Consider the following 27,012-nt stretch of genomic DNA (forward strand, 5'->3'; position numbering starts at 1 on the left):
AGTGACTGTCACCCCTGTGCATAGCCTCATCATAGGTGAAAGGCTCTCCTGCATCTGTAACCAAGACATAATGCATCGAGGGCTGAAATCTATCAGGTGGACGTCTATCTCTAGTAGACCATCTCATGGCAGGCTCTACTGCCTATCCAATTGCCTGTCCAACACTATGACCATGAGCATCTGCTGCAGCTATAGGCTGTCCAACTGGCTGTGCAGGAGCTCTCGGCTCCTCCTGAAATATGACCCTGTGGATCTCAACAACTCTCTCGGGCTGCCTATGTATTTTGTCTTCAGGGAAGACTACATCATGACTGCGATGACTTTCCGTGCCTGCAGATCCTAGAGATGGTAACCCATCTCGCCTGCATCCCCATAACCAAGGAAAATGCATTTGACACTCTTGGAATCCAGCTTACTTCTCTTGTCCCTGGGCACATGGCAAAATGCCTCACATCCAAAGACATGGAGATGCACATAAGAGGGAGGTTTTCCAATCCATATCTCCTTTGCAACCTGGAAATCCAAACCACTAGAGGGTGATTTGTTTATGACATGCACAGTTGTACTAACTACCTCAACCCAAAAGCTCTGTGGTAGGCCTGCATGGCTAAGCATACTGTGTACACGCTCTTGGATGGTTCTATTCATCTACTCAGCCAAACCATTCTGGGGGGATGTAGGGGGCGGTCAACTGACGCTTAATATCCCTCTCATCACATAACTGCTCAAAAGCACGTGAGACATACTCACCCCCATTATCTATCCTTAGGCATTTTAGCCTATACCCAGACTAGTTCTCAACCAATGCAAGCCATCTCTGAAACACAGCCAAGACATCGGATTTTAGCTTAATGGGATAAGCCCAAACTTTCTGTGAAAAATCATCTATGAATGTAACAAAATACTTTGCACCACCCATAGACTGACAAGGCATGGGCCCACAGACATCTAAATATACCAATGCCAAGGGCTCACTCATGCATGGCCTACCAGACTTCTTATACATAGTCCTAGTCTGCCTGTCATAAAGACAATGCTCACATGAATCAAAACATGCATAATCAAAGGGTGGTAAGTACTACAAACCAGAAAGCATTTTCATTCCCTTCAAAGACCTATGGCCCAAACAAACATGCCAAAGAGATACATGTGGGATAGAACCCACAGACAAAACATGATCAAGGGAAGAAGCTGATACAATCAAGGGGTAGAGACTGCCAGCCTTGGCACCTCTCGCAATCACAAGTCTGCCACGAGTGATCTTCCATGTAGAGTCTCCAAAAGATACATGATAACCTACGTCATCAAGCTATCCAGCTGACATGAGACTACATGTCAAACTAGGTACATGACGTACATCCTGCATAACAAAACTACTGCCAGAAGAAAACTACATCCTAACATCACCAATGCCCACAATATCAAGAGAGCTGTCATCACCCAAGCGCACAGTACCCGAAACAATACGGTATGAATGAAACCACTCTTGGCAAGGTGTCACATGAAAGGATGCACCTGAGTCCAAGAGCCAACACTGTGCATACATAGAGTGTATCTCTATCATCTGCGAAGCACTAGAAGAAGCTGCAAGGATATAATCATCATCATCAACATCCTCAGGTTGCATAACATTGATCTCTTCAATTTTAACACTGGACTTTGTAGGCACTATGCTGCGATCAGAAGACTTATCCTACACTTTGTCTTTCCCCTTATCTTTGCGCCTTTCATTGCGCAATTCATGGCATTGTGGTCTAATATGGCCTTTTTTTCCACAATGGTGACAAGTAACACCTGCATTCCTGCCAGGGGATTTGCTACCTGACTTCCCACGAGACTTGGACCAAGATTTTTGAGAATCCCATCCACAGCCACAGCCACTGCCATGCTTTTCATATCCATCATTCCTACCTCTAACTGTCATAGCATGCGACACGTGAGAGGCATCCAAATTCTTACGGTTAACCTCTTCAGCACTCTCAACATCAGATAATTTCAAGGTAGCAGTAGAGGCACATAATGCAGTGCGGAATACATCCCATGACTCATTAAGAGTACCAAGCAAGAAAAGAGGAGTGACATCCTCTGCAAAAGCGATGTCCTCCAAAGTCAAGTTCTTGAGTATGGCATGGAACTGGCTCAAGTGAGCAGACATAGTCACATTCTCCTTCATGCGGCGCAGATCCATAAGCTGCTTCAGCCAATACATTTGACTCGCTGGACTTTTCTTGTCATAGATATTCTTGATTTTATCCGACAACTGCCATGCACTCTGTTCTTCCTCAAATACATTGTAGTGAATCTGTTCTGTGAGAGACAATACAATAGTGGACTTGCATAACTCATCAAGCTCAAGCCATTCCTCATCTGGCATAGTTGCAGGCGAATGCCCGCTTAACCTCAAAGGTTTTGATCTGTGATTTCTGCACCAATACCTGCCAAATCTAGCTCTTCCAATAAGAGTAATTCGTACCATCAAGCTTATGATATTGAAAATAGCATGATCAATGGACGAACTCACCATAATGCAGGCTGAAAGACTGTAGACAGTTCAAAACTGCTTGCTGTTTACTGCAGAAAATGACCAAAAAATCACCAAAATCGAGGGAAAATGGCGAGGAAAGTGGAACCAAAGCTCTTATCCACCAAGAACTAGTGAAAGTACATCATTTCAGAGTGTTTCAGCATGAAAAATCCATGTTAGTCCATACATATATGCTTGTTGTAATAAATTTCAGATTTCAGTAAAAGAGAGCTAACATTGCCAAAATCGTATCCCAAGGCAATTAGATATTGCCAAGACCAAAGCCAACATCATGCGGGCATAGCATAAGCATATGACGGTCGATAAGCATGAATCCAGCACCCAAGTATGTCATACAAACATCTGCCAGTGAGTAGGCACATTCCCCAGTCAACGGGGCAAAGTGTTCCTGCCACTACCAAAACTTGACACAAGTAGGTGTCAGTTCACAAAGATACAGATCCAAAACTGAGACTTAGCTCATAAGCATACAGTGAACCAAGACATATGATGTATCATCCCAAAAAGTAAGAATTCCCAAAGTCTCAAGTGTCTGTAACTGCTCAATGGCATGTAACGGCTCAATGCATAAAAGTATCGCCTGCTCAATGTCTGATAAGCATTCAAGAATGCTCCCACTGGCACAAAAGTCATATGTACGAGCTCAAGAGATCAAGCCAAGGCAAGACACAGTGCCAATGACATAAGTCCAAGACAATACATCAATAGTACATCCCGAACATGTAGGCGGTAGAGCATCTGTATGTAGCATCCGTAAGCATGTAAGACATCAAATACATCCCAATCCAAACTCTGACAAGCCAAGTAACATCTAAGACTACTCCAGATAATCCAAAATGCATGCAAGGTGGAGCTTCAATGAGTACTCAAGCTCAACATATGCATAGGGTAATCAACCATGACATGAGCATCAAGCCATAGGCAACGGGTATGCATAAACCCAAGAAGCATCACTGTCAAAGCATATACCAATGTCAATAAGTGCGGGCTGAAATAAGCTCAAGCTTCCAAAAGCATCCGGATTCAATGACAAGCTCAAAGTCATCCCTCGATGATCAATACATCATAGCATAACCCAAGACATACATCCGGAACCAATAGGCATATGTCAAAGCATGAAAGATAGCTTCAACCCAAGAGTATTTGGCATGCATTTACTGTTATAACCTCTGTATTTCCAGCCCAAAAATCAGGCCAAAATCATAGCATTACATGTAGCTTCAATCCCCCAATCAATCGGGATATAATAGGCATCAAACCAGTTATGTAGTCATGCCCGAAACAAGCATAGGCATACAAATACATGTTGTCTCAGACCTGAAATCTGTTGCAAAAGATTCTGTCATCAGAATTTGACAAATCCGGCATCACCATCGCGTTCGAAGCATGCCAAAATCCCAACTTAGACTCTTACCTTGCCTGAATCGGGTTTCGAATGCTCGAGATATGATAAAAAGAGTGATTTCTGGGCCAGATTTTGAAACATGCGCAAAAAAAATGTGAGCTGGCTGGGGGGGTCTACTGTCCCATGTGTCAACAATGGGGCCCAAAGGGGGCACAAATGAGGGCCAAAGAAGGCCTACACTAAGCCTCAGCAAGCCTTGATAGACTGGAAGCAAGATCCAGGTGAAGGAAGCTCCAAGAGGTGTGAGCTATGGCTGCCCACAACTTGTTTACAGCTTGTGAGACCTGAGAACTGAAGTAAAACTCTGAATAATGAAGCAATACCTCAATGTCAATGCCCTGATGGTGCCTCAATAGGCCGGGAAGAAGTTCGGGAAGCCGGGGAGTGGCGAGAGCTCAAGAGAATGAGCTATGGCTGCCGAAAAGGAGACCCAATGCAAGTAGGGAGTCGATGGGATGCTGAGAATGCCACGAACCAAGCTCAAGAGTCGGAAAGCAAAGCTCTGATACCACTTGAAAGGGAGTGATGGATCAAAGGTTGGACTCGAGAGCTATGGCAGGAGAGCAAGAGCAAGAAAGGGAGAGACTAGAAATGGGAACTCCAACAGTCACAATGTGTGACCGGGCCTTCCTTTGTTCAAACTATCACTAAAAGAATAAAGAATAAAGTGACGGGACGGGCACCCGCCACCTGCAGTGTGCAGTGGTGGTGACTATCAGTGTAGTAATACATGGGCGGCTAGGCAGAGGCGCCTTTATCCCCAACAACTTGAATGTTAACTAGCATACCATGACATGAGTCTCGCAATAGATTCGCACTTAAACATAAGTTGAATACGTGGAATAATAGGAAAATGTCGCAAAACCTTATGAGGCACATCCATTGATTTCATCTCCTTGTTGTATCTTGGTTCACCACAAATAGGACACTATCGTACAAATGCATGATTCCCACAAAACAAGATGCAATCATTGACACATGCATGGATTTTAACGTAATCGAGACCTCCAAGAGATGTCAAGAAACGCCTTGATTGCTCCCTTCTAGTTGGTAATTTATTTCCATTTGGAAGCATTTGTGACAATAACCTACATATATTGTGCAAACAGAGTTAACAAACCGCAAATATTGTCTAGAAGCATTTATAAATTAATATCAAATGATACATACTTCAATAATGCATTCAAGCTAGCATTACTCCATCCATAAATGGTTTGTAAGTCCAGTATCTCGAGAGATGTACGTAAAACGGAGTAGGTGCAACCTTCGTACAATGGAGTTTTCGACGCTATGTGTAGCGGGTCATCTGTCTCTCTAGTGGCGTCCTTCCCCCGAACCTCATGGGAAAATAAATCGTGCACCATGTTGTCCAAAATCTCTTCCTCCAAAACTTGATGGGGCATTTGAAGAGAGCTGCTATCGTCGTCATCAATCTCTACTCTTCTTGAGGACTCTGCCTCCTCGCGTCGACGCTTTACAGCCTCTCGACGCCCTAGAGGGACCATTTGAGGATGTGGTACCACGTCCTACTCAATAAAAGAAAGGAGGTTTAGTTTAATGGTGAAGACGCAACATAGACCAATAATATTTGTGCAATTAAAGCAATAAAAATTACTGAGTCTTTTTCTTGGTTCCACTCTCCGTAGATGCTGAGGTGTGACATTGTGATTCGACGTGCTCGAAAAAAACATCCTCGACAATGATCACACATACATTTGATTTTCTGTCGTAGCCAAGCGTCTCTATTGTGAAGACACAATGTCTCATCCTCACTGGAGGATGTACTGTTTCTTGACTCAGCATGTCCCATACTAGTAGAAGATGACGACATAATTACACCTGAATCATAAGGACATATATGATTTCATTTGGTATATATGTCATATTCCCTAAATGCATTGATACTTACAACATGGAGGCAAACATTTTGATATTGAAAGACTAGGAAAGTCATGCTGATCCAAAAACAACCAAAAGCTAGCATCTAATCAGTTTAATTGTAACTGCGCGTCTATCAGCGCGTGTAATATGTCTTATCTGCGCATATACATGCGCAATTACACATTCTTACAGATGCGCCATGCAAATATAAAAAAATTTAAAAAAAGTTGTGGCTTTCTTTTCAAACCAGTACTTTCCTACGTTTTTTGTGCGTTTTCTGCTGTTCGAGCTCGACATCACTCTATCTATCACTTCATGAAGACAATGAGGGAAGGAAATAAGAGTAAAAAGAGGATAGGAGGAAGGAAGAGCCAAAGAGTAAAGAATAAGAGCCAAACATCAAGAAAGAGAAGAAGATTCAAGCAACCTACCAAGGGAATGGAGAAGGAGCACAAGGAGCTTGCAACCTAGCCACCACTCGTCGGAATAAGCAAAGAAGGTGAGTTCTTCTTCTCTCTCTCAATCTTGTTTGCTTTCTCTGTCTGTTTCTCTCTCTCTCTCTCGTTCTCTCTCTCTCTCTCTCTCTCTCTCTCTCTCTCTCTCTCTCTCTCTCTCTCTCTCTCTACATGCTATAGATTGTCATCTATGGAGGTTTTTTTGCGCGTTTTTTATAACAGTTTGCAAAGTATGGTCCGACTATACGCGTCTGTCAGCGCGTCTAGATGACAGTGTAGACGCAGGTATAGATGCAGGAATAGACGCGCTGACAGACGCAGGTATAGACGCAACATGTAATATGTTTTATTTGCATAGGGTAGTAATGGATTTTTGCTTGTGTAGATGTGGAATCCTGGATCTTCCAGCACTGATCCTGAGTTGGAACGCATGAATAACACCTTAGCGGAGTTTTCTAGAGGTGTTAGTAACTTTTTTGGAGGTTTTCCGAACAAGGAGCAATTCATGGGGGAGATGACCTGTTATCTTGGTTGCCCTCCAATGGAAGGGGAGGTTTTAAGTGTCATGTCTGGGACACCTATCACATCTTTGCCTAGCACTGCCGCACAAACACCAAACCTTGGCACACCAAACCTTGGTACACCTCTACTAACAGGTACTCCACACACTATGCATACACACAGATCAGCTGATGCACAGGGATTAGCTAAAGTACATGGATCGGCCAAAGCATGTGCATTTATAGAAGCAGGTGCATCGAGTGAGGTAGAGGGTAGTGTCCGTCGAGGGAGGAGGGAGAGTCGTGCAGGGGGACGAGGAGGTCGAGGGCTTTGTGGGGGTTGCCTAGGAGGTGGCTCTCAATCACCCTCACCGGGAAATGAGAGAGGTGAACCTCCACAAATATACTACTCTGTCACTGATATTGGTGGTATCTTGAATAACCCTGAGAGGAGGGAAGTGATAGCCTACTTGAGGAGTGTCGTGCATGCCACATACAAAGATTGTATGATTCCCTTCAAGCACCAAAAAAATGGTTTGTGGCAAGAGGTGCTACGGGCAGTACATAGAAGGTACCTTAATCTCGAGAATTCATGATTCTCAGATGATTGGGGACAGTCAAAGGTGAGAGACGCGCTTCACAACAAGAAGTCTCACCTTATGACACGCGCCAAGGAGTGCATGGGCGCCCTGGATATGGCCAACCACCCAATTGCCACCGCAGGGAGTGGAGAGAGGCCAAGAAGAGAGCAACAGAGAAAAGGACAAGTCGCCAGCATGTAGAGGCGCGACGTATCCAGATGGCAACCATGGGATCATCGCATTATGGATCGGGTGGCAGGGAGTCATGGAAGGTTGAGTTTGTAAGTATTATTTGATTTATTTTTTAAAATTAAAATTTGTAATTTGTTTTAATTCATTATGTAGTGTGTTCTAATGTGTTGTATGTTCAAATTGTTTTGTAGTATCATATCGTTGGTAGGATGCCTACTCCTAGAGAGGTAGGCTACCATCGAAGTCATAACCGGGCATCCACTTTGGCAGCATTTCTACAAGGAGGAACTCATCACGAAGGAGCAATATAATTGTGCCATGAGGATTCCACAACCAGAAGAGGTATGTTTTATTTTTTACATGAAAAGTATAGGTAACTCTAATTTATTGTTTGTAATGGTATTTATATATATTAATCCTTTGTGTAGGCGAACCCTGATGCAGTTGAGGATAGTGAAGGGGGGACCAGTAGTAGCGGTGGCGGCAACGGCAGTGGCAATGACAATGGTGGTGGTAGCGATGATGATACCTCTTCTGAGAAGATGTAGAGGAGCCCCATGCATGCATGCCTCCCCTTGGCTTGTAGTTTTCATTTTTGATAAATATTACTTTCAGCTAGTGCTTGCGACCATGACCATGCTTGAGGTCACAAGCACTAGAACTCATCATGTAAAAACGTTTCATCTATATATATGAAATTTTGTGTTCTACATACATTGTTTTGTTTTCAGTACAAAAATCTTCAAAATAATCTTTCTCTGTTTTCCCTAAGCATACAATTTGATTGGGGCGGGGGGGGGGGGGGGGGGGGGGGGGGGGGGGGGGGAACTAGAGAGCATGTGGCTTGCAAAGCCACATGCTCTCTGGTTTTTTTTTCATACCTCTGTTTTGCGCGTCTATCAGCACATCTAAATTGCTAGAAAAATACGCATCTAAACATCGTCAAAAATTTGCAAAGTACATGCCCTTGTAGACACGCATTTACACGCGTGTATAGATGTAGAATATGAATATATCTATATTTTTATAAATATGATTATATATTTACGAAGCGCATCAATAGGCACGTTTATATGCGCGTGTAGGTTTTACTATAAGCATGCTTTTAGATGCGAAATTTTAGACACGGTAGTAGATGCGGTAATAAATGTGTCCGACATTTTTTAACACAGTTCAAATATTGTATCTACAAGTGCGTCTATGGAGCCTTTTTGTTGTAGTGGAAGAAGAAGAAGAAGCGATAGAATTTGAATAGAGAGAGAGAGAGAATTATAGAGAGGAAAGATAAAATTTAAAAGAGAGAAAGAGAGAGAAAGAGAGAGAGAGAGAGAGAGAGAGAGAAGAAAAAGAGATAATATGAACACACATAGAGAATTATAAAGAGAATAAAATCTTGCTACTATATTCTTTTGGTTAGGGAAGCCCCGAACCTCCAAAGGACTTCCTGAACCTACCTCTAGCTTTTCCAAACCTCATTTTAAAAAAATTAAAACCTCATCCCCTCTCTCTCACTTGTAATCTCTTCTTTTCTCTTCCCCCTCCCCTTTTTAACCTCCCTTTTCACCCTCCTCTCTCTCTCTCTCTCTCTCTCTCTCTCTCTCTCTCTCTCTCTCTCTCTTATAATCTCTCCCTTTCTCTTGCCCCTCCCCTTTTTAATTAAATTCCTCCCCCTTCCCCCTCCCCCCCCTCTCTCTCTCTCTCTTTTTTTCGTAAAAGGTAATTATATTAATTACGAAAAAAAATACAAGATTACTGGATTACAAGATACATGATGACACAAAGCCATCATGTGAAGAGGTTTTCTCTTTCTCTCTCTCTCTGTTTTTTCTGATTACAAGATATACGAGGGCCCTAGGCCAACGTGTGGGGAAGCCCCGTAGTAATGTACTGAAAAGGTTACACCAATCATGGCAACGACCCAGAGGCAATTGCCATATGCCACGGATGCAAATCCTCCCGAGGGAGCAAGTCGGAGTGTCGGATGATATCTAGCTACCAATGCAAGAGCCCTTTAAGCCTGGCAATATGTCGGGGTACATTAGAGGCCGAATCAAAGAGAAAAGCATTGCGCGTGGTCCAAATGTGCCAGCATCCCCAATATCTAAAAAAGTGAAATAAGATCTTCTCATGCAACTGTGGCGGTGCGGGATACTTCGGGCGCACAAAAACCCAGTCGAAAGGAGATAGCGAGGATCCCACCACCGCGCGCCAAATGTGCGACAAGAGTGACCAGATATTCTTGGCGAGCGGGCAAGAGAGAAAACGATGTCGGGCCGATTCCGCCGGTGTGGTACAGAAGAAACAATTGCCATTCGAGATGCGACCCTTGGCAAGGGCCGAGGCCAGAGGAAGACCACCAATCATCACCCGCCAAAGAAAAACCTTGCATTTGAAAGGTGTCTTATTTAGCCAGCCCTCCATCAGCGTTTTCTGCCACCATGACAGCGATTTCCGCAGGTCCCAAACAGTGTTAGCTTTCTCTCCCAGCCATTGGTGATCTTGAACAAGAAGATGATACACCTGATTAGTAGAGGCCTTTTCCAGACTCAGGCGGCCTGCAAGGTCCCAGTCCTGCCAAGGGCGATCCACAATCAAGGCAGGAAAGGGTTGCCGACCCTGAAGCTTCGACGAAAGCTGCTCCCATAAATCACGGTATCCACGCGGGATCTTAAAGAGTCGCCGAGCAGTCCGAAATGATACGAGGACATTGCGAGTGGCAAGGGTAGCATCCGCAACCGACGTCACACCTAACTGGGCCATGCCATTAAATCTTGGTCTGAGTTGATGTTTATCTTCCCATGAAAGGAGTCTCGATACTGCCAACAATTCCAGCTGAAAGGAGTTGGTTTGCAAGCGGTCCCCTACTGGGTGCCAACGGGCCTTTTGGAGCACCACTTTCCAAGAGCCGACCAAGTGCAGTAACAAAGAGGAAGAGGGACTGGAAACACGAGAGTCAGCATTAAGGACATGCCACCAAGAGGCCCGAAGCCGTGTGTTGCCATGGCGGAGCCCGCTGTCCTCAAGAAAATAACGGGCTATGATGGTCCATGGGTGATGATCCACACACATGGCACGAAAAAGGGACCAACGGAGAGCTAACATATGAGTGTGTGCATCCAAAATAGCTCCTCCACCCATGCGCTTAGGGCTACATGCGTGGGACCATGAAATCCAGGAAATGCCGGCCTGCAGTGAATCCTTCTTCCATAGCATGAAACGGATGGGATGGGTGAGGGCCTTCAAAGTAGTAGGCGTCCATGGCAACAAAGGCAGGAAATACGTTAGCATTGGAAGCATGATTGTCTGGGCCACTTTGAGGCGGACATGGAATGGCCACGCTTGCGACTTCCAATACATAAACTTCGCCGCTAATTTTTGTGAAATCCACTCCAGCAGGGCTTTTGGCCGTACATCCACCCCCAATGGGTATCCAAGATGCCTGACAATGGAGCCACGGGAAACCACCTGGCCTTGCCAGCCTAAGGACTGCAAATCAGGCTCCGTACAACTGAGAATGGCTGACTTAAGGGCATTGATGCGAAGCCCAGAGGCCTGACCAAAGAGTGTCCAAACATCTAATGCCCTTCGAATGTTGTCCCTGTCCGCCTGCAAAATCATAAAGGTGTCATCAGCCAAAGATTGGCTAACGAAGTGCTGACCCAACGGAAGAGACAGCCCGGCCAGCTGAGCAGAGGCTGCCATGGAGGATAACATTGAAAGGACCGGGTGAGTCGCCAGGGCAAAGAAGAGAGGGCTCAAAGGACAACCCTGTCTGACCGAGCGTGCAAGGACAAATGGCTTTGTAACTCCACCATTAAGCATAACTCTGGAGGAAGCCTCAGCACTAATGGTGTAGATCAATCGGGACATTCGTGTACCAAAGCCCATAGCCGACATGAGGTCTGCAATGAAAGACCAGTCCACATAATCAAACGCCTTTTCCAAGTCCAATTGGATCAATACCACTTCCTGACCGGAGTGCCGCGCATAGTCAATAGCCATCTGCACATTTAAGATATTATGCAGAATGTTGCGGCCCTTAATGAAACCATATTGGAGAGGATGCACAATAGCTGGAAGGTGCTTGTGGAGCCGATTCGCCAGCACTTTGGAGTAGATTTTATACATGGAGCCCATCAAAGAGATTGGTCTCCAGTGTTGCAACTTTGACGGCGAAGGGACCTTTGGAATTAGTTTGATAAGGCCTTCTTTCCATGAGGAGGGCATGACCCCCGTTTCCCACACCTGCTGAAACATGGCCACCAATGGCTTCACCAACTGCGTGGCCGAGGTCTGAAAGAATTCATTAGTGAGACCATCCCAGCCAGGACTTTTATCATTCGGCAGGTGCAACAAAACGTCCATAACCTCGTCCTCGCAAATATCCGTCTCCAAAGCGGCTTGCATATCAACTGGAACCTGCTGGCGGACCAGATGATAGAAGACTGAGTGGGCATGCGTAACCTGGCTAGAAGGCGAGGAAGAGGAACCAAGAAGTTCCATAAAATAGTTTCTGCACATAGTGACAATGGTCTGCGGATCCGTGACCATGCGACCTTCCGAATCCTGGAGTCTGGTCATATTTTCGCGAGCCGGAGACGCATGCAAGGCGCGAAAGAACTTATGAGACTGGCAGGCGCTATCTTGCATTGTGTCCGTCAAGTTGAGCAGCTTGGCCTATTGATAAGATTTCAACTGAAACACTTGAATAAGATGGGCCAACCGCCTCTCCAGAGACAGTAGAAAATCATCATCAGGGGAATCCAGGAGCAAGGAACGGACCAAGGCCAGTAAGTCTTCTGCTGCATGTCGACGTCGACGGCAAAGCGAGGCATGATGGATCCCATACTGGCGAGCAACCCGCTGCACATTAGAGAGCAGCCGTGCAAATGAAGGCCAGCCCTCAGAGGCGAAGTCCAATAAGAACCTCTCAATCAGCTGCTGCATATAGCCCTGGAAAATTGAATGCTTCAAATAAGAGGAGTTGAAACGTAACGGGAGCCTATCCAAGAATTGCGCAAAAGGTGCAATAGAGTGTGCTCGCATCTCAAGCTGGAGGGGGAAATGGTCCGACAATGCATATTGCTGCAAGACCTTCATTTCCAGCATCTCGGGAAGAAAATCATCGCCCTGCATGATATACATTCTGTCCAGTCGCGACCAGGTAGTTGCATATTGTGCGGAATGAAAAGTAAACCCTGAAAAAGAAGGGTGAAGCCACGACCAAAGATCTTGCTTGAGCACGTGCAAAGCAAAGGAACTCCATACCCGGCTTTCCGGCGTATCCATTACCGAATGCCCTGAAGTGGACTGAGAAGAGTCAACACACATATTGAAATCTCCCATCAAGAACCCCCTTCGGCCGAGTGACATGGAGCCCTGCAAAGTGGACCAAAGATCCCGTCGGGATGCGGGATCGTTCGGAGCATAGAGGCCCAACAGCCATAAAATCTCTCCTTCGAATAAGACTTCGATCACCAGAAAGCGGCCCTGCACATCATTTTTAACAAGGACAGGCTGATATTTCTCATGGACAATCATCAGCACGCCCGAATAGTGCGTAGCATGGGTCCCTGCATAAAACAGACGGAATCCATGACAATACATCACTTTTCCTGCTTCACTGTGACTTTTGTGCTCAACTGCACACAATACATCCCACTGGTTCTCGTGCAAGACGGTCCACATGGCATGTTGCTTATGGCGAGAGCAAATGCCTCGCACATTCCACGTGGCTATCTTCATGTATCCTCAAAGAAGGAAGTCAGGAACGAGGCACCTGCTGCCTCGATTTGACCTTTTCCGCGAGAGCATCCAGGACACCCTCATCCAGAAAATCAGCCAATACTGCAAAAGAATTCTGGCGACCTGCTTTGGAGGTAGAAGGGAAATCCACTGCCTTGGGAGAGGGGCGGGGATAACCCCGATCCCAGGGTGTAATAACATTTCCTTTGGCATCGAACGCCAGCTTGGCAGGTGGGCCTCTGGGGCCGTCGGTATAGGCTCTCCTTGGAGACTGATTGCGGGGGCCCGACGGGGCCGTAGGACGCGCAGCCTGCTGTGAAGTGGCCATTTCTTTCCGGCGCGTATACGTGCGCACGGAATCTTGGAAAGCGGGAGGCCCAGGATCTGCCAGGCCTGTATCCAACTTTTTACCTTTTTTAGGACGTGCCTCAATCCAGTCAGTGCGATGGGACTCCACACTCAGGACCTGTTGTTTGCCTTTATCCATGACATGAGGAGACTGAAGGGCTTCCTGGGGTGTGGCATCAAGCACCATGTCGTCCTTGGGCAGCACAACCTGCGCATCCTCCGAGGACGATTGCTTTTCAGGGCATTCGGCCATGAAATGCCCCAATTGACCACATGAAAAGCAGTGGCCCGCAAAGTTGCCCCATTTTAAGCGAAAATACAAAGGATGCATGCCCGAACAATTGAGGCGAAGCCACGCGGGCCTTTTCCTGGCCGTGTCCCATAGCATGCATAAACGGTTGCGGTTCATCGCCCTGAGGCTTGGGGGAACCAGCACTGTTCCCACAACTGCCATCGCATCCTTCAACATGGGCCAATAGACCGCCGAACAGTTTTCCACTTCCACCCACACCGGGCATTCGCGTTGAAGCAGACGCTGGAAGTCGGCCATGGGGCGCCATGGTAAAACATGAACCAAGCGGCGATCAAAGAATAGCGGCAACTTGGACAGGAGCTCAGCGCGATGCGTTTCCGATTTCAGCAGGACCTCATAAAACCCGCGAGGTCCAAGGAAGATCTCCTCAACAGACTCCCCTTGCAATAGATGGTGCAGCCACTGGCGAATATGCGAAAGCACTGGGATCCTGCCAGTGAAGAAAAGTATAACTGCACGGTCATAGAACACGGAGAAGGATCGCAAGACTGATTTGGGGTCCACCGTGGCTTCCAGCACATCATCCGTTCCTGCAACAGAAAAAGATTCGGTATTATGCTGGACATAATCGCCGAGCAGAGTATTGGCGAAGTCCAGCAAATGCTCCCAGTCAATTTCCTGCGAATCCACAGGATCAGAGGCCACTTGCGCGTAGGAGCGTTCCGGAGGACTCATTGGCGCATCGGGCGTATGCTTGGAGCGTTTGCCGGCAGGCGGCTGTTCAGAACTCGGCGGCAACTCCTCCGTGCATGGCACCATATCTTCCGGCTCCTCTGCATCGGAATCAGGGCCAAGGGCTGCCACCGTCCGGTCAAGAAAATCCAAATCCAGGCCAGCCATACTGCTGTCTTCACACAGAGGGCGAGCTCTCTGGTTGACAAGAGGTGAGCGATCTCTCTCTCTCTCTCTCTCTCTCTCTCTCTCGTGAGGCAGAGGTGCACGTCTGTGAACACAGAATTCTTTCTCTCTCTCTCTCTCTCTCTCTCGCACTCTCTCTTGCACACTCTTTCACTATACAGGGTCAGGTCTGCTCTCGTTATCAGTGCACAAGGGCAGCTTGCACTCGTACCAGATGTCTGGTCCGCAGGCTCAGGATAAGGGCGCTCAGAGGGCGTGCAGCAGACAACAGGACTGCAGGTCGCGTACTGCCTGGAAGCGTGAAGGCATGCCACGCAAGGCGGGGCAGAGCTGACCCTTCACCTCACTCGGACTGTGAATGAGGAGGAGATCTGGGCGAAACTCTGATTGCAGAGCAGAAATGGTAGCAACAGATGACAGGCGTGCAGGGGCAGGGCTCGCGGAAGGCTGGAACGGGCCAGGCAGAGGCAGCGTAACACTCTCTCTCTCTGGCGCACCCTGACAGGGACCCGTTGACCTTATGCAGATTAGTTGCAGAGTAGGGCACCGCAGGAAGGAAGGACGCGTGTCAGGTCGCAGAGCAGGTCAATGGTTGTTCGCAGTGCAGGTCGACTCCTGTTCGCAGGCAGGGCAGGGCTCGAGCAGAGCAGAACGGACCCTGCACAGGTCAGATAAAAGAGCTCAGGCAGCGCGCGAGGTAGAAACGCCCATCCGCTGGTCAGAGGAAGCACGTCTGTTGGTAGGTAAACACGTCCGCAGGTCCGCCATCGCTTCTCATTTCCTCTCTCTCCGCGTCTCTCTCTCTCTCTCTCTCTCTCTCTCTCTCTCTCTCTCTACTTTAATCAAATCAAACTTCTTTTCAAATCAAAAGTTTTTTGAAATGTTTAATTAAAATTGTCACTTTTATTAAACATTGTTAAAGTTTTCTTTTAATTTAAAGTTTTTTGGGGATAGTTTTTCACACACTTTGAGAGGAAGATAGAAAAGAAAAAGAATCAAAAGAGAGGAAAAGTGGAGAGAGAGAGAGAGAGAGAAGAAGAAGAAGAAGAAGAAGAAGAAGAAGAAGAAGAAGAAGAAGAAGAAAAAGAAGAGATAATATGAACACAAAGAGAGAGAATTATGCAGAGTAGGAAAGATAAAATTAGAGAGAGAGAGCGAAAAGAAAAAAATCAAGAGAAAATGAGAGAGAAAAAGAAAAAAAGGAAAAAAGAGGCAAAATAATGAAAAGAGAGAAGAGAGAGAGAAGAAGAAAGAGAAAAAGAGGGAGAAAGGGGAGAAAGAGGAAAGAGAATAGTCTTTTTTAAATTAAACATTTTTTATATAGTTTTTGACTTAGAGAGAGAGAGAGAGAGAGAGAAACATGAAATATATAATTTGAAAGAGAGAAAATAGGGGGAGAGAAAGGGGAAGAGATGAAAGAAAAATATATAGAGAAAAAAGAGAGCGATAAAAAACCTTAAAAGAGAAAGAGAAAAAAATGAGAGAGAGAGAGAGAGAAAAAAAAACTGAGAGAAAGATACAAAGAGAGCAAAAAAGAAAGAAAAGGAGAGAGAGAGAGAGAGAGAGAGAGAGAGAGAGAGAGAGAGCACAAAAAACTGAGAGAAAGATACAAAGAGAGCAAAAAAGAAAGAAAAGGAGAGAGAGGGGAACATAGAGAAAGACACTTATAGAGAGTGGAAATATAAAATTAGAGAGAGAGAGAGAGAGAGAGGAAAAGAAAAAAGAAAAAGAGAGGAGAGAGGGGGAGAAGAAAAGGGGGGAGAGACAAAGAGAAGAAAAGTGAGGAGAGAAGAAAATGAGAGAGAAAGAAGAAGAAGAACAAGAGACAGAATTTGAACACAAAAGAGAGAATTATAGAGAGAGGAAGGAAAAAATTTAAAGGGAGAGTGCAGCGAGAGAAAGAAGAAAAAATAAAAAAAGAGGGGAGAGAGGGAGAGAGAGAGAGAGAGAGAGGAAAAGTGGAGAGAGAGAGAGAGAGAATAAAAAGAAGAAGAGATAATATGAACACAGAGAGAGAATTATAGAGAGAATGAAAGATAAATGAGAGAGAGAAAGAGAGAGAGAGAGAGAGAGAGAGAGAATATAAAAATTAAAGAGAGAATGAAGAGAGAGAGAGAGAAAGAGAATAAAATTGGGGAGAGATGAAAAGAAGAGAGAGAGAGAAGAAGAAGAAAGAGAAAAAGAGGGAGAGGGGAAAGAGGAAAGAGAATAGTTTTCTTAATTAAACATTTTTTGATATAGTTTTTGACTTAGAATCGCAAGGGGAGTGATCGGAAAGATTCAGGTTGTGGCTAGGCAATTAAGACCCTAGGAGGCAAGGGAAAGCCTCATTTGCAATCTTAGCTTTGAGAGAGAGAGAGAGAGAGAGAGAGTTTGCAGGCCATAAGCTTACATTGGATCAATCAGAGCATGCCAGAGTTTTTTGCGAGATTCAAGTATATGAGACACTTGCCCTACACTCATATTTGATTCCTGGAAAGTCTTCCCAGCTCTCATAGCTCAGATAGCTAGATTTGGATCAAATCATAATCGAAAGTGTGTTTCGGCTGGCTGAATCGGAATGCTTCTTACTACTGTTCAACACTGCTTCGCTGATTGGACACTCAACCTATTTGATCCCAGAAATTGGACACATCCAAATCGAACCAACCACCCCATCCAATTGGACACAATCTGGCCGATTTTGACAATCGGACAAACCTAAATCGGACATAGTTGAATCTAGAGCACTAGTAAATTGGACGTTCGATTTCCAGAATTACAACCTGCACAATCGAACACACATTGACAGACAAATTTGGAAATCTGACATACCCTGGATGACATAGAGTGCAACTCGCACCAGAAGAATTCACTGAACGACTTATAGACAGATCCAAACCTAGAAATCGTAGTTGAACCATCGAGAATAATGCTAACATACTTAGCAGCAAATTCGACATGCTTAGAGCCATAGGTTGACCAATAGACCTCAAATGACCCTGAATGAACTGAACAACATGGGGCATACCCTATAAGTAGCAAAAAAGACCAGGAACTGAGCTTAGAGCCCCATCAGGCCATGAACACAAATGGGAGTGCAAGAGCTAAATAGTCATATTGTCTTTGCACTCCTATTGTTTTCCACCAGCACTTGAAGTATACTTAATAAAAGCTGAAAGCCTGATTGCGCACAGTGGTGAAAAAGTTACACATACACACACACACACACATACACTGAGTGACTGTAAATTGAAAATTACTTATAATTAACAAGGAACTCACTCAAACGTAATATCCTGAAGGAACCACCAGTGGGAGAAGACCTTGAGGCGTAGTTGGGTGATTAAAACCCCAAGCGCAAGACCAAGCTGGAAACACAACAAAGAAGCCAGGCGATGCAGTAGGGATAGTCTCCATTAGAGAAGTGGATCTACCTGACCTAATCAATCTCATCGACAACCTAGTGGAGCGCGAGACCATAGATATGGCAGAGACTAGCTCAGATGACAGATGTAATGAGGAGCTTGATCTGGGAGGTTTGCTAGAGAAGATCCCAGCACAAATGGTGAATGAATATGATGCTCAAACTCGACTAGACCATCTCAAAGAGGAAAGAAAGCTAGCATGTAAGGCTTTACAGGGCATAGTGACTTATAACCAAGATCAACAGACTAGGAGCTTACACCAAAACATGGAAATGTGAGCGATCCAATGAGCCCTAGCAAGTAGAAATTAGACAGGACCAGACAGAGAGAGAGAGAGAGAGAAAGCGCTAGAAGAAGACCTCACGTTGAGCGAGCTTCTGACAAAGCGATTGCTAGATAACATGGCAACAAAGCCTAGTGATGCGGCACTAGCAACGTCACTACTCGCAAGACTAGGAGCTAACTAGGGCTCCAAAAGGCAATAAAGAATCCCCATTGTTGCAAAACAACTGGATACATACTAGTCGAATGATGCCCATATAGCTTCGTGGAGCAGTTTGAGCAGGTTTGAGAGCCCAACGGCCTCACTGACCCTACTCAATGCTCGCAAGCGTTCAGTCTATGCTTAGGTGATGAGGGAAGGACTTGGTACACAAGTCTAGATCTGTGAGCGAGCCAACTTCGATAGCCTTAAAAATCTCTTCATTAAGAGATTCTTTGAGCTAGGGTACTCTGATAACCTGCTAGTGCGGTTGATGAATGTCAAGCAGAGGGACAAGGAAGATATTCGAGATTACGTGACCCATGTGAGGGGTCTCTATCCCAATGGGTGAGTGACCAACCGATAGAACATTGTCCACAGTATTCATTAATGGAATACAAAACGAAGAGTTCTACAAGGCCTTGGTAGGCAACTTGAGCTTACAACGAGATGCATTGGCTAGGGTCTTTGAAGAGGCCATTAGAGTGGATGACTAGCTCAAGGGAGAAACTCTAGGAGCTTGAATCGAGAGGAGACTACCTCTAGGAATTCCGAGAGAGTTTCGACGACAAGCAAAAGATCAGGTCCAAGTACTTAGGATAAAGGAAAGGGCACTGACTCAAGCCAGGAGCTAGCAGAGATGAAGATGAAGCTAGCTAGATTACAAGAGATGACGAGACAACCAACATCCCCTCACATCCAATGTGTATATTGTGGCGAAAACCACCTACCAGTTTAGTGTCAGGACCCTAGTCCCGACCTTGTGCTAATTGTGGTAGGTTTGGCGATGATACCATGCATTGCAGATTCCCGAGGAGACTCTTATACCTGCAACTATACAATCAACCTTACCTAGCAAATAGGCTGTCAGACTTCTTTAGAAGGGGCTCCCCATTGGCTCTCCTGAAACCCAATGACACCAAGCCAACCATTTCTAGGATGGAGATAAACCTTATGGGCATCCCAAGACCACATGGATCCTACGTGACCCATCCCTCGAGTGATGCTCCAGTCCACTATGTGGAGGAGCCGAATGACAAAGAGCCTTACATGCACCATTACATCTTGTATGACGAAGAGCGAAATGCAATCCTTATGAACTACCAACCAGTACCACCAATGATGGCGTTAGGTAGAGGCTTAGGAGGATAGACCCAAGAGCCAATCACGTGTTGGACTTGTGGTACTTGTGGTCACTCAGGACATATCTCTTCGCGCTGCCCTAAAAGGGAGCAAGCAAATTGAGACAAGGTTGATCTGAGATGCACTGAGTGTGGAATCGCACATCTCTTTGTTGATTGCCCTAGATGGAAGCCATCTTCTAATTCGGCAATTAAGCCATTGGGGTTGTTCGGTATTGAGACACTCGACGGGGAGGCCATGCCTATCTCGTTTATGTCATGACCTGCGCATAGACAAAGCAGGTCGGCATATCACTGCTAGGGCCCAACAACTTAGATGTAGCCTTAATTGGAAAGAAGAGCTATAGGAGAAGAAAGAAGAAACCATACGCAAAGGTCATGCTAAAAACATAGAGCACTACAATGCTGCCTATTGGAAAGAAAGTGACAGACGCAGAATTAGAAATGTTAGCTTCTCCAAGGATAGTTGAGAAGGGAAGTACGAAGGTCTGGGAGTACCCCAACCCAAAGTGCCAACTCCAAGCCATCGAAAAGGTGAAGGAGTGGGTGAAAGAAGCCCAAGAACACCTAAAAGTCACTGAGCCCATATTGGAAGACAAGATCGATGATCTCTCAAGCATGAGCACACTAGTGTTGCCTCCATGACCAAAATCGAGAGATGCGACTATACCACAAGGAGTGCTACATAGACAAAGCCTAAATGCTATGGGCCAACGAATCAGCCAAGGCCATTGGTCAAGAAATGCAGTGAGGACAAGAGAGCAGCAAGCAACTACCAATCTCCTCACCACACTAGTGACCACCCCCATGATGCTAAGCCTAGTTAGGCAGCATCTGCCATTGTGCCAAGAGCTGAAATAGTGGGTTGAAGGGTCAATGGAGCAAGTTGCCGTCGGCTCGCACCAACATGATACGGAGACGTAGATACTGAGTCTGACGCTATACTTGGTGCCAAAATCCTTACACTTCAATACTTTTTGGGAGGGCACTGAAATGCATGCTGTCTTGCAGATCTAACCTCTAGGTGATACCACAAGGAAAGGAATTGTCGACACGGGAGTGGGAGTCAGTGTGCTGAGCCATGCAATGCTCCAGACTTGAGGTAACCCATTGGTTGAGACGGCTAGGTTCAATGTCACATTGGCTAAGGGGATGAAAGTGAAGCCATTTGGTGTATTAAAGAATTGGCCGATAAAGATCACAAGAGTCCAATTCTCAGTTGACTTTATAGTCATGAAGGGAGTGGACTATGACATCCTGTTAGGTTGACCCTATATGTGCCATGCGAGAGTCATAGAAGACTAGGGAAATGGTTTGATCTTCCTAGGCAATCGAGAATGGAAGCTGTAAGAGTAGAGATGGACACCTAGAAGACCACACCAATCAACCTAGATGCCATCTCCACTATGCTGAAGGGTGACGGCTAGAATAGAAAATCTTATGGGCCATTGACTAAGTATATCCCTTGTCCTGAGGATGAGCGGGACTGGATGCATGTCCTTGCTACAATCGACATGCTGTTCTCGAACAATGAAGAATGCAAGCACGCTACTAAGGTAGTTGGCAAGACCCAAGGAAAGCCCTCAGTGCCAATTTGCACGATGGCTAGGAGCGTACAGAGAAGACCCAATCCTGTCATATTCCAAGTACCAAATAACAAGTGAGAGCTCCATGAGATCTTAGAGCACGTGATTGACAAGTTAGTTGGTAATCCATCAGCAAACCTTAAACCACTCGAATATATCTTGAACGAACCTAAGTGGCGATGGACCAAAGTGCACAACTTAAACTTGATGTACAATTGGGTCTTAGCCAGTGACGAGAAGGACGAGACATATTAAGACTTAGGAGATAACAAGTAGTCGGATAAAGATAGCTCTAATGACGAATATGAGGATTATTGTTCCTTCAGTGAGATGAGAGTGAAGGGAAAATTGACATGATAGAATATGACACTGAGGGATGAGTCATAGAGCAAATACAAGTAGACTCCAAACCACGCAAGGGAAATGCATTTAGAATTGAAAGAGGAGTCATGCACATAGATTGTGATCACACCTAGTTGGAGCACATATGTGCGATAGAATTTGGGCAATAGACTTTGGGCAAGCAGGCCTAGCCCAACCAAGTGACACGCCATTGCTTAGAACAGATTCACTATCAAAGCTACGACCCATCAGGAGAAACTCCCTCTTCTAGCCAAGACAAAAGGTTCGATTTCAAATCGGAAGTAAGATTAGATAGTGATCCTGAAATACCTCGGCCTTCTAAGACTAGACGTACCAAAGGGGACTTACCCGTCCACCTCAGGCATCGAAGGCTAAAGGAGGAAAGAAGGAAACAACCTAAGGATGCGCAAGCAAAGGAGCAAAGAAAACTACAAGACCTACCAAGGAGATTCACTAAGTTCAAGAAAGGAAATAGGGTAGTATCTTACTAGGAGCCAAATGCCAAGGGCAAGCAAGTGAACCAATAGAAGGACCCGCCAAGGTCAAGGAGGTCAATTTAGCCAAGGAAGAGGAGACACCCCGACCTGTCTTTATAGCCGATGACCTGACCGAGAAAGAGGAAGCAAGTCTCATTGCTCTCTTGTGAGAGTATATAGACATCTTTTCTTGGACCTTGGAGGAACTCAAAGGGGTAGATTCGAGTGTAGTGACTCACAATATACCCATGACACCTGACGCAAGGCCAGTCAAGCAGCGACCGTATCCCATGAATCCAAAGCATGCTCACGTTGTCAAGGAAGAAATTGATAAGCTAATGAGAGCAGGATTCATCTACAAGATTGAGCACACAGATTGGGTTTCACCCATAGTCATCGTACTAACTACAAAAAGGTAAACACTGTTATGAAGAGAGATAATTATCCATTACCGTACATTGAGCACATGCTCGAGAGAGTGGATAGTAAAGAGGCCTATAGTTTCATGGATGGATTGTCGGGGTACAATTAGGTACAAGTGCACCTTGAAGATAGGCACAAGATCGCATTTACCACTGAATAGGGAGTCTTTGCCTACATAGTCATGCCCTTCGAGTTGACTAATGCGCTAGCTACCTTCCAGAGGATCGTGTGTACTATATTCAAGGATATGCTTAGGAAGGAGTTAGAGGTTTTCATCAATGATCTGTGTGTTCACTCCACTTGGAAGGGGCATGTAGACAAACTCCGAGCTGTCTTTGAATGGTGTTGATTATATTATCTCTCATTGAACCCCTTAAAGTGCCAGTTCTGGGTGAAGCACGAATGCATCCTAGGGCATGTGGTGTCAAAGAAAAACATTGCCACTAACTTCTCAAAAGTCAGGATTATCATCAATCTTCCACCACCATCTGATTACAAGGGAGTTCAATGCTTCCTAGGCCATACCGGGTATTATCAGCGGTTTGTGTTGAATTACGCATTTTTTGCTAGACCTCTATACAAGTTGATTATATTTGAATGGACCGATGAATGCCAATGCATGTATGAGGAGTTGAAAAAGGCTCTAACCACTGCACTGATTCTATGAGCCCCAAATTGGACAATCACTTTTTATGTTCACACTAACGTTTCTAAGTTCGCTGTAGGAGCAGTGTTATGCCAGCCTGGTGAACACAACTTAGACTATCCTATGAGCTTTGCTAGCAAACAACTCATCGATGACCGGGAAATTAGTGAAAAAATAGGCATAAAGAATGTTCTCCACATGGGAACATCTTTTGTGAAATTGACACTTTACTTTTGTAGTCTTTTGTAAAAAAATCAAATATGAAGCAATGTAAAATGTGTAGTCCAAAAGGCTCACATTAAAAAAATGTTGAAAGAAAAAGGGATGGTCAAACATTTTTGTCTTATGCTAAAATTGAAGGGTCTTTAGACCTTAGCCAAAATGTATGCAACCCAATTTTATAATATCAAGAAAAGAAAAGGAGGAGGCTTGTCGGGTGATTTGAAGAGGTGGGAGGTTGAGATTGTTACACCCTCTCTCTTCCTTTATCTTCTCCTCTCACACTTCATTTCCATCTCTCCCTCATTTGGCACAATACTTGTTCTCTCATTCTTGCTTCTTTCTCTTGTGCTTTCATTGCTAGATCCCTGTTGTTGCTAAGTAGTTAGACAAGTACTAGCCAAACGACAATCCCTACAGCTTCATAGAGCAATTTGAGTAGGTCTGCAAGGTGAATGGCTTCATTGATCTCACTCAGCTCTCGCAAGCTTTTGGTTTGTGCCTAGGCAATAAGGGTAGGACCTGGTACACGAGCTTAGATGCTGCAAAGCGCAATGATTTCAATACCTCGAGAATCTCTTTATTAAGAGATTCTCACAGGTTGGGTACTCGAACAATCTGATAGTGTGGTTGATGAATGTAAAGCAAAAAGACAAGGAGGACATACGAGACTACGTTACCCACGTGCAAAGTCTCTCTTTAAGAGAATTCCGACAACCAAGTGACCCACGGAAAGAGAGGTGTACATGGTCTTTATCAATGGAATACAAAGTGAGGAACTCTACAAGGCTTTGGTAGGCAACTCAAGCTTGTAGCGAGATGCACTGACTAGGGTCTTTGAAGAGGCCATTCAAGTGGATGACCAGTTCAAGGAGAGGAGCTCCAGGAATTTGAACTGAGACTAGGCTAGCTCTAGAACCTCAAAAAGGGTAACCACGTCCAGCGAACGGTTAGTCCCAAGTAGCCATGATAAGGGAAAGAGTACTAATAAGAACCAAGAGCTAGTAGAGATAATGAGGGAGCTAGCAAGACTACAAGAGATGATGAGGAGACCGACGCGCCCACATGTCCAATATTATGCTTGACTTTGTAAAACCACTTACAACCGATAGCTTTATTGCCCTAAGGTAGGGGTACTAAATCCTAAGTCTTATTGGCTTCTAATGCAGCTATCTCCTCATCCATTATTGTATCCTAATGAGCATGATCAATAGCATTCTCAAAACAAGGGGGCTCAACATCCTCAACTACCTTCACCATATAAGCATAATGGTGAGCTACATAACCTTCAAGACCAAATCTTTTAACATGATATTTGACCATGCTAGACCTATTTATACACTCACTCAACCCCTAGGTGTAATCCATTTCCATCTTCACTAAGATAACCCATCCCTTTTACCCTTTACATTGACATCCCTCCTAAGAACTTGTTCCCCCACTTGCTAGAGTTATCATAATTGAGAAGCAATAATGTAGCATACCTTGTGCTTGAAGAGTAAACCCAAAGTGATATGGTAAGGCTCTTGATAGGGGGTTTGACCAAATTTTGTGGTGGTGTTATAACATAAGCACGAGTATTGGACAAGTTTAGTACTAAACTAGCTAATGGGAGGTATAATTGGCTAGTGAAATCAAATTGCCAATTGTCTTATTGTGTGGGATTTTAATTCTCATAATACTTTGCTAAAAAATAGGTTAAAAATATATTATACTAATTTATTTTGATTTTTTTTTATCATGAGGTCACGATGGACTTTTAGCCAACACGAGTGCCTTTGGTAGGACACGACTAGTTTCATTGGACCTACAAATGGACATAGTTTTGGATAGTTTGAATTGGACCCATTGATGAGAGGAGTTGAAAGCATCCTTATTTTAGTTTTTTCTCTAAAAATTATGGATTTGAGGCTTGGAGTGGGAAATTTAGGGATTTAATGTAACTACATGCATATTTGGGGTTCTTTGGGACATTGATGAGCTAGTTTGGGACCCCGATAGCACATAGTTTGATCATGTTTGGGTTTCCCATCAATCTAGGAGTACTTTGAATCATACATTGTAAGTTTAAGACTGAAAATTGTAGGTTTTGAACTAGCTATGGACTTCCTACACTCATTGATCAGGATAGACAAGATAGAGTGCTCAGTAGTGGCTTCCTAGTCCTAGTTTAGTTCACCGCCTTACTTCTTCAATGCTTGAATGTGGAAATTTGTAGCTCATTAATTTATTGTTGTAAACTTAAAATTTCTAAGCTCATTTTTTGAAACTTTTTGGGTACAAAACGAGGGAACTTGCCACCATTATGGAGTCGACTAATGGACCTAAACATGAAGGACACTAGTCAAATGCCATCTAGTGGGCATTTCAACTACTTTGAGATGCTTGCCAAAAACCACATTGAGTCATGCATCATGTCCTTTTTACCCCACAATGATAGAGATACTCATCTTGGTCATAGCTTGCACTTTCTTCATAGAGTTAGAGGTTGTATCTTGAGCTTCCCCATGGTATGTGCATTGGGGAGGATATAGTGAGAAAGGGCCATTCTTTTGATTTGCCTTCTCCTCCTCATAGAAAATACCCCAGCGAGCACACTTTTGGATACCAAATCACCTTCATCTTGAGAATTTCCTCACAGCTATCATCATGATGATCAACTTGGTCCTCTTCTTCTAGGTCAACATGATAGAGTCATTCATCCTCAATATCATCTTCTCCATCAGTTTGTGATCCTCCCATCACACACTTCTTTACATGACTTAGTACACTCATGAAACCACCCCCATTTTTCTCATCTTGCTGCTTCCTCTCCCTCTTGGATTTCAACTCTATGTGGGTTTAAGGCACCAACATCACCATTTCAACCATCACGAGTGTATTGAATCGGAAAGCATCATCATCACCAATGATTTTTCCATACACCTTGCTTGAGGGTAATGTGACATTGTTGCTCAAGGTGGTCCAAGTCATCAACACTTGAGGTATAAAATTGGATTAAGGTGAACATTAGATTGTAGACTTGAAAGTGAGCTACTCAGCACGGGGTTGCCTGCATCTTGAGGTGTTTCACTTGCTCGAGGTAGTAAGAAGCATTAAGCTTTTTAATGCATGCTTGCCCCTTGTTGCTCAAGGTGGGATCCAATCCTCCAACTTGAGGTGATGAACCACAATTCTAGTTCTAAGTAAGTCTACTCAATTGCCAATTCAAGGTGTAAATCTCCTTGCTCAAGGTATGACCATGCATAAGTCACTCAAAGTGACAAAACAAATTAGCTTGAGATTTTGACCATGACCAGCTACTCAAGGTGGTAATTTGTTATATCCACTTGAGGTGATCCCACGATAGATCACTCAAGGTGATGACAATACAAATTAGCTTGAGATTTACCATGACCAGCTACTCTATCTCCACTCTATTGGGGATTAAAGGCCTACATTTACTT

The sequence above is a fragment of the Lygodium microphyllum genome, chromosome 16 (genome assembly GCF_053477565.2).
Source record: "Lygodium microphyllum isolate KBCC chromosome 16, Lygodium_microphyllum_v1.1.10, whole genome shotgun sequence".
Lineage (NCBI taxonomy): Eukaryota > Viridiplantae > Streptophyta > Polypodiopsida > Schizaeales > Lygodiaceae > Lygodium > Lygodium microphyllum.